This window comes from Oreochromis niloticus, linkage group LG8, assembly GCF_001858045.2.
Source record: "Oreochromis niloticus isolate F11D_XX linkage group LG8, O_niloticus_UMD_NMBU, whole genome shotgun sequence".
Classification (NCBI taxonomy): Eukaryota; Metazoa; Chordata; class Actinopteri; order Cichliformes; family Cichlidae; genus Oreochromis; species Oreochromis niloticus.
The window spans coordinates 17201473-17214959 of NC_031973.2; positions in this window are offsets into that span (position 1 = coordinate 17201473).

The window sequence follows — 13487 nt, forward strand, 5'->3', positions numbered from 1 at the left end:
GTGGAACCAGCTTCCAGTTTGGATTCGGGAGACAGACACTATCTCTAGTTTTAAGATTAAGCTTAAAACTTTCCTTTTTGCTAAAGCATAAACCGTATTTTCTGGACCATAAGCCGCTACTTTTTTCCTAGGTTTTGAGCCATGAGGCTTATACAAAGGTGCGGCTATTCTGTGGATTTTTCTTCCACCACTAGGGGCACTCTAACCAGAATTACAATAAAAAACAAGATAGATGAAAAATCAATGCAAAGAAGAATACGCTACTTTTTCTTTAGCAGATAGAACAAATTACCAACTGGTAATTATTTTCAAATCCTCGCCCCTTCATTATGGAAACCACACGAAGAAGTTCGTATGATGCAAGTTTTAAGTTGAAGGCCATCGGTCTTGCTATCCAGGAGGGAAACCACGCTGCTGCACGCAAGCTTAGCGTCAATGAGTCTATGGTGAGACGTTGGAGGCGGCAGCAGGAAGAGCTAATGCAATGCCAAAAGTCAAGAAAAGCTTTCAGAGGACATAAAAGCAGGTGGCCGGAACTTGAAAATGTCCTGGAGAAATGGGTGAACACACAGAGAGCAGGTGGCCGAGGTGTATCCACTGTACAGATCCGACTGAAAGCCAAAACAATCGCCCGCGAAATGAATATTGAAGATTTCAAAGGTGGGCCTTCATGGTGTTTCAGATTTATGAGACTTAAAAACCTGTCCATCAGGGCACGGACCACTCTCTGTCAGCAACTCCCCCCTGACTATCAGGAAAAAGTTGAAAACTTCCACAAATTCGTTGAAAAAAAGATACAAGAAAACTCCATCGGACCAGACGACATAATCAATATGGACGAAGTACCTTTAACGTTTGATCTGCCTCTGACCAGGACCGTTAACAAGACAGGTGCATCATCCGTGTTGTTGAAAACAACAGGCCATGAGAGGAAGCACTTCACCTGCGTTCTGGCATGCACGGCATCCGGACAAAACCTTCCACCAATGGTGATTTTTAAGCGCATAACTATGCCGAAAGAACAACTCCCGAAAGGCATAGTGGTCAAAGTTAACACCAAAGGGTGGATGATAGAAGGCCTAATGAAGGAATGGTTAACGGAGTGCTATGGGAAGCGCCCGGGAGGATTTTTTCACCGGAAAAAAGCACTGCTTGTTTTGGATAGCATGAGGGCCCACATCACAGATTCTGTGAAAGCAGCGATCAAGAAAACAAACTCCATTCCAGCTGTGATTCCTGGAGATACAACAAAGTATTTGCAGCCACTTGACATCGGTGTAAATCGGGCATTTAAAGCTGCACTACGGGTTGAGTGGGAGACTTGGATGACAAGCGGTGAAAAGTCATTCACAAAAACTGGCCGCATGCGAAAAGCATCCTTTTCTGATGTCTGTCAGTGGATCCTAACAGCGTGGAGTGCTGTGAAAGAATCCACCATCACCAACGGGTTCCGAAAGGCTGGACTGCTGCGCGAAGAGAGCGACGCACCTTCAGAGCCAGCTTCACCGGAGGATGACAGTGACACGGAGAACGAGACTGATGGAGACAGATGTGATGAAGTGCTTCTGAGCCTGTTCAACTCCGACACTGAAGAAGACGACTTCATGGGTTTCAGCGAAGATGATTAAAGTGACTTGTGGTTTCAAATACAGGAAAAATGAAGGTAAATAAATAGCGGTTATTTTCTCTTGGTTCTGTTCCGTTTTAATCAGCAAAGTTGCTGCCGTGTTAAAAGGCATTGTTCGGAACGAATCTGTTCAAGTACATACATGTACATTTACAGTACAAAATCGTTCTGTACATGCAGTAAATATCTAATTTTTCATCATAGATATCTGCGGCTTATAGCCGGGTGCGGCTTGTATATCTTTTTTTTTAAAAAAATTTAAAAATAGAGCGGATGCGGCTTATTTACAGGTGCGCTCTATTGTCCAAAAAGTACGGTAGTTAGGACTGGACCAGGTGACCCTGAATCCTCCCTTAGTTGTGCTGCAATAGACGTAGGCTGCCGGGGGATTCCCATGATGCACTGAGTTTTTCCTTTCCAGTCACCTTTCTTACTCACTATGTGTTAATAGACCTCTCTGCTTTGAATCCTACTTGTTATTAACCTTTGGCTCTCTTCCACAGCATGTCTTTTGTCCTGTCTTCTTTTTCTCACCCCAACCGGTCGCAGCAGATGGCCCCGCCCCTCCCTGAGCCTGGTTCTGTCAGAGGTTTCTTTTTGTTAAAAGGGAGTTTTTCCTTCCCACTGTCGCTAAAGTGCTTGCTCATAGGGGGTCATATGACTGTTGGGTTTTTCTCTGTATCTGTTATTGTACGATCTACTGTGCAATATAAAGTGCCTTGACACGACTTTTGTTTTGATTTGGCGCTATATAACTGAACTGAATTGAATTGAATTGAATTGAATTGAAAGTTTCGGCCTGTCTCAGCAATGCAAAGCACCCAGCATCCAACATCAGCATGGAGGAGAGGAAGGCACTCACCTTGGATTTTGTTAAGAAGATGAGAGATGTCATTATGCAGGCAGATGAAACAATGGTCTCGTATGATGTTACATCTCTCTTCACTTCCAGTCACGGAAGCGTTCGAATGAGATTACAGGATGACCCCAACTTCAGCAACAGGACCACTCTCAGCACCAACCAAGTGTGTTTGCTCTTGGAACTGTCAGTGTGGGGGACTTTTAAAAGTTGATGTTAACCATAAAGCAATGCATAGAGATCACTATTTAAAGTTTGACTTTCATCATCCACTGGAGCACAAACTGGGTGTCATCAGGATGCTACAACACAGAGCGAACACAGATGCCCACAGACACAGCGGCCAGGGAAGCAGAAGAACATCATATCAAGAAGGCCCTGAGTAAATGTGCTTATCCCAGCAGGACATTTGTCAAAGCTGGAAAGCACCTAAAGAAAGCTCCAGATGATCCAGGAGAGAAGAAGGACAACTGCTGTTTAAGTGAAAACCCTTAGTGTCAGGAATATCGATCCAGTTCAATTTTATTTATACAGCGCTAAATCACAACACAGTCGCCTCAGGAGGCTTTATATTCTAAAGTAGACCCTACAATAATACAACATTTGAGATGCATTTTCTCTAAACACTGCATCTCTGTGGGTTTTAAACCCTAAAACACGCAGCGCTAAAATAGGGTCCACCCCTAGGATCTGGTCCTCCGGCACAAAGTAGAGTAATATAGGAGGATTGCCATGATTTATACATTGTATCATATATACATACATTAAACAACCTCTGGCGAAGCACAGTACAGAAGAGCTAACTCGTTAGGCCAAGACTCCACAGTCTATTCACACCTCCAGACCAGTAGCCACTCTTTCAACCATGAGGATGTACACATCCTGGACAGGGAGGAAAGCTGGTTTGAGCACTGATTAAAGGAGGCCATTTACGTGAAAAGGGAAAGACCATCTCTGAATCGAGGAGGGGGCCTAAGGGTACATCTTTCACCATCTTACAGTGCTGTGACTGCAGACATTCCCTAACTCTCTGTGAATGGTACTCATGGTCTCTGATCAGTAGTGATTGATCAATGATCAATGAGCTTTGATCAGTGGTTGTTGATCAATGGTCACGACAATTTGCATATTAATGATCTAGAAACTGACCTCACAGCCCATTGCTCGCCAGTGGTGCTAGTTTCAGTCATTGTACAAAGGTACTGTTTATAAGGTTGGGGAAACCTGCAGTCAGCTGAAACTGAAGAAGTCACTTGAATGAGTGACAAAATGTTTCTCCCACCGAATTCGCTACATCCAGATGAACAGAATCAAATTTTTGAAATAAAGCCATCTTATTGTAATAAATGTAAAGTCATTTGGAAGTGGTTGAGAATATATAAGCTACATCCTGTGCTGTGGTAAAGGAGAACCATGGGTAGGACATGACGGAAACCTTTGAGCTATTTTAACTAACACCTATCAAATATTATTGCATCCCACTCGCATAACCTATGCCTGTTGTTTAAAACTTCTGACTCTGTTCTTAATGCCTCAGTCTGAAAACTTCCTACAATGTGTAATACATTTTTGAACTTTTTTATTGGTAAGTTGAGGCTGCCACCATAAGGGCTGTCATTTTAGTTCCTGTTTCTGACCTTCTACCTCTTTGTCATTCTGCAATTTTCATTTTAAAGCCTGTGACTCTGACCCTCAAGTTCTTCTCTTGATACTGTTACTTCTTGATTTTTTTTTGACAAGATTTTTTCCTAGAGTAGGTCTGGTGGTTCTTGCCATGATTAAATGCAGTGTGTCTTCGTCTGTGGTCCTTCCATACATTAAACATGCAGTAATGCAAATTTTTATTAATAAACCTGATCTTGATCAAACGGTGTTAGCTAATTTTAGGCCTCTCTCTAAACTACCTTTTCTTTCAAACATTTTAGAGAATATTGTTTATACTCAGGTGAAGACTTTTGGAAAAGTTGGTGATATCCTTCATTGTACAGAGTCTGTCTTAATCTGTTGCTGGTCTTCGTGTGTTTTGATGCTCTGAGTGATGGAAGTGATTTATCAGCTCTCTGCCCTTTGAGGTGGAGTTTGGAGCCTTTTCTACTCCCTGGCTGGATCACCTATGGCTCACTGGTCTAATTAGCTGCAGCACAAATGAACCAGCTCTGATAGTCATTCCCCTCCAAATTATCAGCTACTCCTTATTGTTTGTATATTCTTTTTCATGCACATACTTACTTGCTTGCCTAAACCTTGGTCACCTTAAATACTTCCTTCTCAAACCACCACTGATAAGGAATGCCTCTGCTCGCTGGACATTGTAATTTTAATATATATATATATATATATATATATATCCAGAAATCCTACCAGTGGCTGGACAAAGCTGGACTGAAAGACAGCACAGAGGCACTAATCATGGCAGCACAGGAACAAGCACTGAGCACAAGATCCATAGAGGCTGGGGTCTATCACACCAGGCAAGACCCCAGGTGCAGGCTGTGTAAAGATGCACCTGAGACAATCCAGCACATAACAGCAGGGTGCAAGATGCTAGCAGGCAAGGCATACATGGAACGCCATAACCAAGTGGCCGGCATAGAATACAGAAACATCTGTGCCGAGTATAACCTGGAAGTTCCGAGGTCAAAATGGGAGACGCCCCCAAGGGTGGTGGACAATGACCAGGCTAAGATCCTGTGGGACTTCCAGATACAGACGGACAAAATGGTGGTGGCTAACCAACTGGACATAGTGGTGGTAGACAAACAGAAGAAGACGGCTGTAGTGATCGATGTAGCGGTTCCGAATGACAGCAACATCAGAAAGAAGGAACACGAGAAGCTGGAGAAATACCAAGGGCTCAGAGAAGAGCTCGAGAGGATGTGGAGGGTGAAGGTAACAGTGGTCCCCGTGGTAATTGGAGCACTAGGTGCGATGACTCCCAAGCTAGGCGAGTGGCTCCAGCAGATCCCGGGAACAACATCGGAGATCTCTGTCCAGAAGAGCACAGTCCTGGGAACAGCTAAGATACTGCGCAGGACCCTCAAGCTCCCAGGCCTCTGGTAGAGGACCCGAGCTTGAAGGATAAAACCGCCCGCAGGGGCGAGATGGGTGTTTTTTTTATATATATATACATAATATATATACATATATACAGTATATATAAGCAAGCACTCTGGCGATAGTCGGAAGGAAAAACTCAGTTTTAACAGGAAAAAACCTCCGGCAGAACCAGGCTCAGGGATGGACGGCCATCTGCCATGAACATTTGGGGTAAGAGCAGAAAGACAGGACAAAAGACATGCTGTGGAAGAGAGCCAAAGGTTAATAACAAGTAGGATTCAAAGCAGAGAGGTCTATTAACACATAGTGAGTGAGAAAGGTGACTGAAAAAGACATACTCAGTGCATCATGGGAATCCCCCGGCAGCCTACTCCTATTGCAGCATAACTAAGGGAGGATTCAGGGTCACCTGGTCCAACCCTAACTATATGCTTTAGGAAAAAGAAAAGTTTTAAGCCTAATCCTAAAAGTAGAGATGGTGTCTGTCTCCCGAATCCAAACTGGAAGCTGGTTCCACAGAAGAGGGGCCTGAAAACTGAAGGCTCTGCCTCCAATTCTACTTTTAAATACTCTAGGAACAACAAGTAGGCCTGCAGTGCGAGAGCAAAATGCTCTATAGGGTGATATCCTGATAAAAATTAATTACAGTAGTCCAGCCTAAAAGCAATAAATGCATGAACTAGTTTTTCAGTGTCACTCTGAGACAGGATGTTTCTAATTTTAAAGATATTGCGCAAATGGAAGAAAGCAGTCCTACATATTTGTTGTGTGACATGTGTCACTAGTTGATCTGCAGTGTAAACACCCAGAGCCTTTCATCACCATCACTGGTGATTTTATGCATATCAGTCTGGACTCCACTCTACCTGTTTTCCTGCATAATATGGACTGCAAAACATGGGACAGTGAAACTTTGGACCTTCTGCATGCAAACATGAATGAGGCAAACAGGACCACTGGCCTCCCCCCACTAGGTAGATCAGACCACAACCTGGTCATGTTAACACGTCAGTATGTTCCTTTAGTTCAAAGACTTCCTGTTGCCACCAAGTCTGTGAGGAGTCATGAAGCCAGGAAGGCCATGCAAGACTGCTTTGAGACTACAGACTAAGACATGCTCTGCAATCCACATCAACAGCATCACAGACTGCATCACTATAGAAATTTCTGTGAGGATACCAGCTTCTCAACCAGGACTGTACAGTGTTTTCCTAACAACAAGCCCTGCATCACCAATGACCTGAACGCCCTACTGAATGTAAAGAGGACCTTTAGGTCTGAGAACAAGGGTGAGTTGATAAAATACGGTATGAACTGAAAGCGAGGAAGGTCTAAAGATTGGTTCTGTACATTACCACAATGAATTTTAAATGAAACAACTCAGATGCAGTTGAAGTGCCAACTTTAAACTTTAATTCAATTGGTTGATCAAAAAGATTGCATAAAAATGTGAGCAACTACAGCATTTTTTAAACACAATCCCTTTATTTCAGGAGCTCAAAAGCAATTGGACAAATTAAATAACTGTAAATAAAATGTTAATTTCTAATACTTGGTTGAAAACTCTTTGCTGGCAATGACAGCCTGAAGTCTTGAACTCATGGACATCACCATATGCTGGGTTTCATCCTTTTTAATGCTCTGCCAGGCCTTTACTGCAACAACTTTCAGTAGCTGTTTGTTTATTGACCCTTCAGTCAGGTGGCTGACTTGGCCATTCATGAATATTCCACTTCTTTGCTTTTATAAACTCCTGGGTTGCTCCATCTGTATTATGAAACTCCACCATATCAATTTGGCTGCATTTAGCTGGATTTGAGCAGAGAGTATGTCTCTGAATACCTCAGAATTCATTCGGCTGCTTCTGTCCTGTGTCACATCATCAGTAAACACTAGTGTCCCAGTGCCACTGCCAGTCATGCCCGTCCAAGCCATCACACTGTCTCTGCTGTGTTTTACAGATGATGTGGTATGCTTTGGATCATGAGCTGTTCCACGCCTTCTCCATACTTTTTATGGAGAAGGCGTGGAACTGCTATACTTTTATACTTTTTATCTATAAAGCTTTATAACAACTCTGTGCCAGGTGAACACGACTGTCAGGTACAAGGCTGCCAAAAATATTTTCGCATCATACCTTAATTTTGCTATTTCTCTTTGGTTTAAAATATACATGTTATTTAGGAATAGAATTTGCACTTCTCACTTACACAATGTCAGTCTTAGTTTTGCTGGTTTTAACTGACTTCCGTTTTACTTTTCTTTGTTTATAAATAGTCTTACAGAGGAAGGGAGTATCCATCTGCTTCCTCCCCCAGCCTGCAAGCTAGTGTTACTGACTCTCATCCAATTCTGACTAATCTGAATAACTCACGCTGTATGCGTCATTAAAAAAAAAAGCCAAATTAGCAGATTTTCTGGCTCACAAGAACTGGATGAAAATGCAGAGAAAGTCAAGCAAAAAAGAAAAAAGTCAAGTGCAGCTATATCAATATATATATATATTTATATATATATATATATATATATATATATATATATACACACACACACATATACATTTATATATATATATATATAGATATATAGATATAGATAAATAGATATATATATAAATAAACCATTTCCTATTGATAAAGACCACTTCCATAACCGTTAACCACACTATATCAAATGAAAAAAGTCCCTCTAAAAAGATTACAATCACAACTACAGAAATTGCAGGGATTTTTGTTGTTGTCTGCTTTGTTTTGTTTTTAATAAGGGGTCTATAGTAAAATATAATAATAAACTTAAAAAAAAACTGAGCTAAATCTAAATGCAGTGGATGACTGTTCCAAAGCCACGGTGCCACAGACTGAAAAGCTTGGTCCCACCTTAGCCTTGAATCTAATATGTGAACAAGCACCTGATTCTCAGCCTCTGAACCAATTCTATGAGCAGCTGAGATCTTGGTAAAAAGCTGGGATAAATAGTCTGGAGCCTGAGTGTTTAGTGCTCTATTTGTGAGAATAACAATTAAAACAAAGTTTTAAATGTACTGGAAACCAAGGTAAAGAATATAGAATGGGACCCTTGTGAGCTCGCTTGCTGGATCATGTTAATATTCTGGCCGTAGCATTTTGTATGATAATCTAGATTTTTTTTGTTTAATAATCTAAGCCATTAAACAAGGTATTAGATTAATCTAATAATGACACAAAAGCATGAATAATTTTCTCCATTTCTCCTAAAGAGACAATATGTCGCAATTTAGAAATGTCCATTAAATTAGAAAAACAGGAACGAAAAGTAAATGCTACATGAGTATAAGAGTTTAGCATTTGAACCATTTAAGAGCCTAATTTTAGAATATAAATCAGGAAGAGCTATGATCATGGTGCTAGTTTTGTTTGCATTTAGGACAAGGTGTCAGGTCTGTCATAAAAGCAGAACCCAAACGCAGGACTTCAAACACAAAAGGTTTCAAATGAGAGACATGTAAAGAGTTATGAATTTTCAAGTTTCAAGGCAGGTTTAAATGGACAGACACTTCCAAACTCGGGAAGTGACCTGAGGACCTTGGTCTGATACAGTGTCCTTGGGGATGTCGTGAAGCCACGGTTGGTAAGTAACTGTGCTGTTTCAAGGGCTGTGGGGGATTTTGGGAGAGGGACAAACTGGGCAGCCTTGAAGAAACAGTCAACATTGATGAGAATGGTAATATTACCTAAGAAAGGAGGTAAAGCAATATGGGACCACGGTCTGCCAGGAGTGGGAAGTGGTCTTAGGAGTCTGGTGGGAGGTGAGCTTGAAGTCTTATTCTGTGCCCAGGTGGGGCAAACAGAGACAAATTCCTGGACATCTCTGGCCAAGGCTGGCCACCAGAACCAGCGCTGCATGAATGAAATAGTGTGATTCTTACCAGGACATCTTCCACTTGTCTCCTTTCCTGATCCTGACCAAATGGTAAGCATTACTCAAATCCAGTTTAGAAAAGACTGTGAATGCGCATGGCAACAGAGGAAGGGGGTACTTGTTTATCTTATTCAGGCCTCGGTAATCAATAAATACAGTGATGGAGAGACTTGTCCTTTTTCTCCACAAAGAAATATCTGGCCTCGGAGTGTAGAAGTAGAGAGACTGATTATAGCAGCAGCTAAGGAGTCCATGATATACTTCTCTATAGCCTCCCTCTCTGGTTTAGAGAGGCTGCAATCTACGCCGGAATCATAGGGGTGATGAGGTGGAAGATACGGCTGTCGTGTTCGCTAAAGATGGTTGATCCCAAGGTGAGGCTTAAAAGACAATATAGAGCCAAGCACAGGTGCAATCTTGGTCCAAGAGCTTATCCAGGATGTGCACTATGCAGTGGACATAGTGGACTGCATATTTAGTGTTACACTGTTCTTGTCAGGTACAAGTTTTATTCACTAATCATAAATTAGAGCCTCTCCGTGAATCGCTACCTTATCGTGGTGGAGGGGTTTGTGTGTCACAGGGATCCCAGGGGCTATGTTATCTGGGGGCTTTTGCCCCCTGGTAGGGTCTCCCATGGCAAATTGGTCCTGGGTGAGGGACCAGACAAAGAGCGATTCAGAAGACCCGTATGAAAAGAACATCGAGAAAACAGTTTACCCTGCCCGGGATAGGGTTACCGGGGCCCCGCCCTGGAGCCAGGCCCGGGGAGGGTGCCCGAGGGCGAGCGTCTGGTGGCCGGGCCTTAGTCCATGGGGCCCGGCCGGGCACAGCCCGAAGAGGAGACATGGGCCCATCCTCCCGCAGGCCCACCACCCGCAGGAGGCGCCATAGGGGTCGGGTGCAATGTGTGTCGGGCGGCGGCCAGGAGCGGAGGCCCTGGCGGACCGATCCCCGGCTGCCAAGACTGGCAAGAGGGACATGGAATGTCACCTCTCTGGTGGGGAAGGAGCCTGAGTTAGTGCGTGAGGTTGAGAAGTACCGGCTAGATATAGTCGGGCTCACCTCTACGCATGGCTTGGGCTCTGGAACTAGTCTCCTGGAGAGGGGCTGGACTCTGTCTCAGTCTGGAGTTGCCCCTGGTGAGAGGCGGCGGGCTGGGTGGGTATTCTAATATCCCCCGGCTTGCTGCCGGTACGTTGGGGTTTTTCCCGGTGGATGAGAGGGTTTGTTCCCTGCGCCTCAGGGTCGGGGAACGGGTCCTGACTGTCATCTGCGCTTATGCGCTGAGTGGCAGTTCAGAGTACCCAGCCTTCTTAGAGTCCCTGGGGGGGGGTGCTGGAAGGTGCCCCACCTGGAGACTCTGTTGTCCTACTGGGAGACTTCAATGCTCACGTGGGTAACAACAGCGAGACCTGGAGGGGCGTGATTGGGAGGAACGGCCTCCCTGATCTGAACCCGAGTGGTGTTTTGTTATTGGACTTCTGTGCAAATCACAGTTTGGCCATAACGAACACCTTGTTCGAACATAAGAGTGTCCATAAGTGCACGTGGCACCAGGATGCTCTAGGCCGCAGGTCGATGATTGATTTTGTAATCGTATCACCAGACCTGCGACCATATGTTCTGGACACTCGGGTAAAGAGAGGGGTTGAGCTGTCAACTGATCACCACCTGGTGGTGAGTTGGATCAGGTGGCGGGGGAGGACGCTGGACAGACCCGGTGCACCTAAACGCGTAGTGAGGGTGTGCTGGGAACGTCTAGCAGAGGCCCCAGTCCGCGAGATCTTCAACGCACACCTCCGGCAGAGCTTCAACAACATTCCGAGGGAGACTGGGGACATTGAGTCCGAATGGACCATGTTCAGCGTCTCCATTGCCGAAGCTGCTGCATTGAGCTGTGGCCGCAAGGTGGTTGGTGCCTGCCGTGGTGGTAATCCCCGAACCAAATGGTGGACACCAGAGGTGAAGGGAGCCACCAGGCTGAAGAAGGAGTCCTATCGGGCTTGGTTAGCCTGTGGGACTCCAGAGGCAGCTGACAGGTATCGACAGGCCAAGCGGAATGCGGCTCGGGCAGTGGCTGAAGCAAAAACTCGGGTGTGGGAGGAGTTCGGAGAGGCCATGGAAAAAGACTTTCGGACTGCCTCGAAGAGATTCTGGCAAACCGTCAGGCGTCTCAGGAGGGGAAAGCGGTGCTCTACCTGCACTGTGTATAGTGCTGGCGGTGCGCTGCTGACGTCGACTGAGAAAATTGTCAGACGGTGGAAGGAATACTTCGAGGACCTCCTTAATCCCACTGACACGTCTTCCGAGGAGGAAGCAGAGTCTGGGGATGAGGGGAATGACCCACCAATTTCTGGGGTCGAGGTCACTGAGGCAGTTAAACAACTCCTCGGTGGCAGAGCCCCTGGTGTTGATGAGGTCCGCCCCGAGTTCCTGAAGGCTCTGGACGTTGTAGGGCTGTCCTGGTTGACACGCCTCTACAATGTTGCGTGGAGATCAGGGGCAGTACCCCTGGACTGGCAGACCGGGGTGGTGGTCCCCATCTTTAAGAAGGGAGACCGGAGGGTGTGTTCCAACTACAGGGGGATCACACTCCTCAGCCTCCCTGGGAAAGTCTATGCCAGGGTGCTGGAATGGAGAGTTCGTCCGTTAGTCGAACCTCGGATACAGGAGGAACAATGCGGTTTTCGTCCTGGTCGCGGAACACTGGACCAGCTCTTTATCCTCTCGAGGAAACTTGAGGGTGCATGGGAGTTTGCCCAACCAGTCTACATGTGTTTTGTGGACTTGGAGAAGGCATTCGACCGTGTCCCTCGGGGTGTCCTGTGGGAGGTGTTGCGGGAGTATGGGGTGTCTGGCCCACTGCTACGGGCCATTCGATCCCTATACAACCGTTGTAAGAGTTTGGTTCGCATTGCCGGCAATAAGTCGGACTCGTTTCCGGTGGGTGATGGGCTCCGCCAGGGCTGCCCTTTATCACCGATCCTGTTCATAATTTTTATGGACAGGATTTCTAGGTGCAGCCAAGTGGCGGAGGGCTTTCACTTCGGTGGCCTCAGAATCTCATCTCTGCTTTTTGCGGATGATGTGGTTCTGATGGCTTCATCGGGTGGGGGCCTCCAGCTCGCACTGGAACGGTTCGCAGCCGAGTGTGAAGCAGCGGGAATGAGGATCAGCACCTCCAAATCTGAGGCCATGGTTCTCAGCCGGAAAAGGGTGGAGTGCCCACTCCGGGTCGGGGATGAGTTCCTGCCCCAAGTGGAGGAGTTTAAGTATCTTGGGGTCTTGTTCGCGAGTGATGGGAGAAGGGAGCCGGAGATCGACAGACGGATTGGTGCTGCGGCTGCAGTGATGTGGACGCTGCACCGGTCCGTCGTGGTGAAGAGGGAGCTGAGTGTAAAAGCGAAGCTCTCAATTTACCGGTCGATCTACGTCCCGACCCTCACCTATGGCCACGAGCTGTGGGTAGTGACCGAAAGAACGAGATCGCGGATACAAGCGGCAGAAATGAGCTTCCTCCGAAGGGTGGCTGGCCTCTCCCTTAGAGATAGGGTGAGAAGTTCGGCCATCCGGGAGGGGCTCAGAGTAGAGCCGCTGCTCCTCCACATCGAAAGGAGCCAGTTGAGGTGGTTCGGGCATCTGACAAGGATGCCCCCTGGGCGCCTCCTGGGTGAGGTGTTCCGGGCATGTCCCACCGGGAGGAGGCCCCGGGGCAGACCCAGGACGCGCTGGAGAGATTATATCTCTCGGCTGGCCTGGGAACGCCTTGGTGTTCCCCCGGATGAGCTGGAGGAGGTGGCTGGGGAGAGGGAGGTCTGGGCTTCTCTGCTTAGGCTGCTGCCCCCGCGACCCGACCTCGGATAAAGCGGATGAGGATGGATGGATAAATTAGAGTTGGATGTCTTGAGACCACTTTTATGTGGTCTTGTCTTGGTCTCGCTGTCTCGGTCTTGCTGTCTCAGATCGACATAGTGGTCGGGGGATTTTGAGTCAACACCTGTAAACAAAGCAGCATCTGGCTGCAGTTTAAAGACTTTTTTGTCT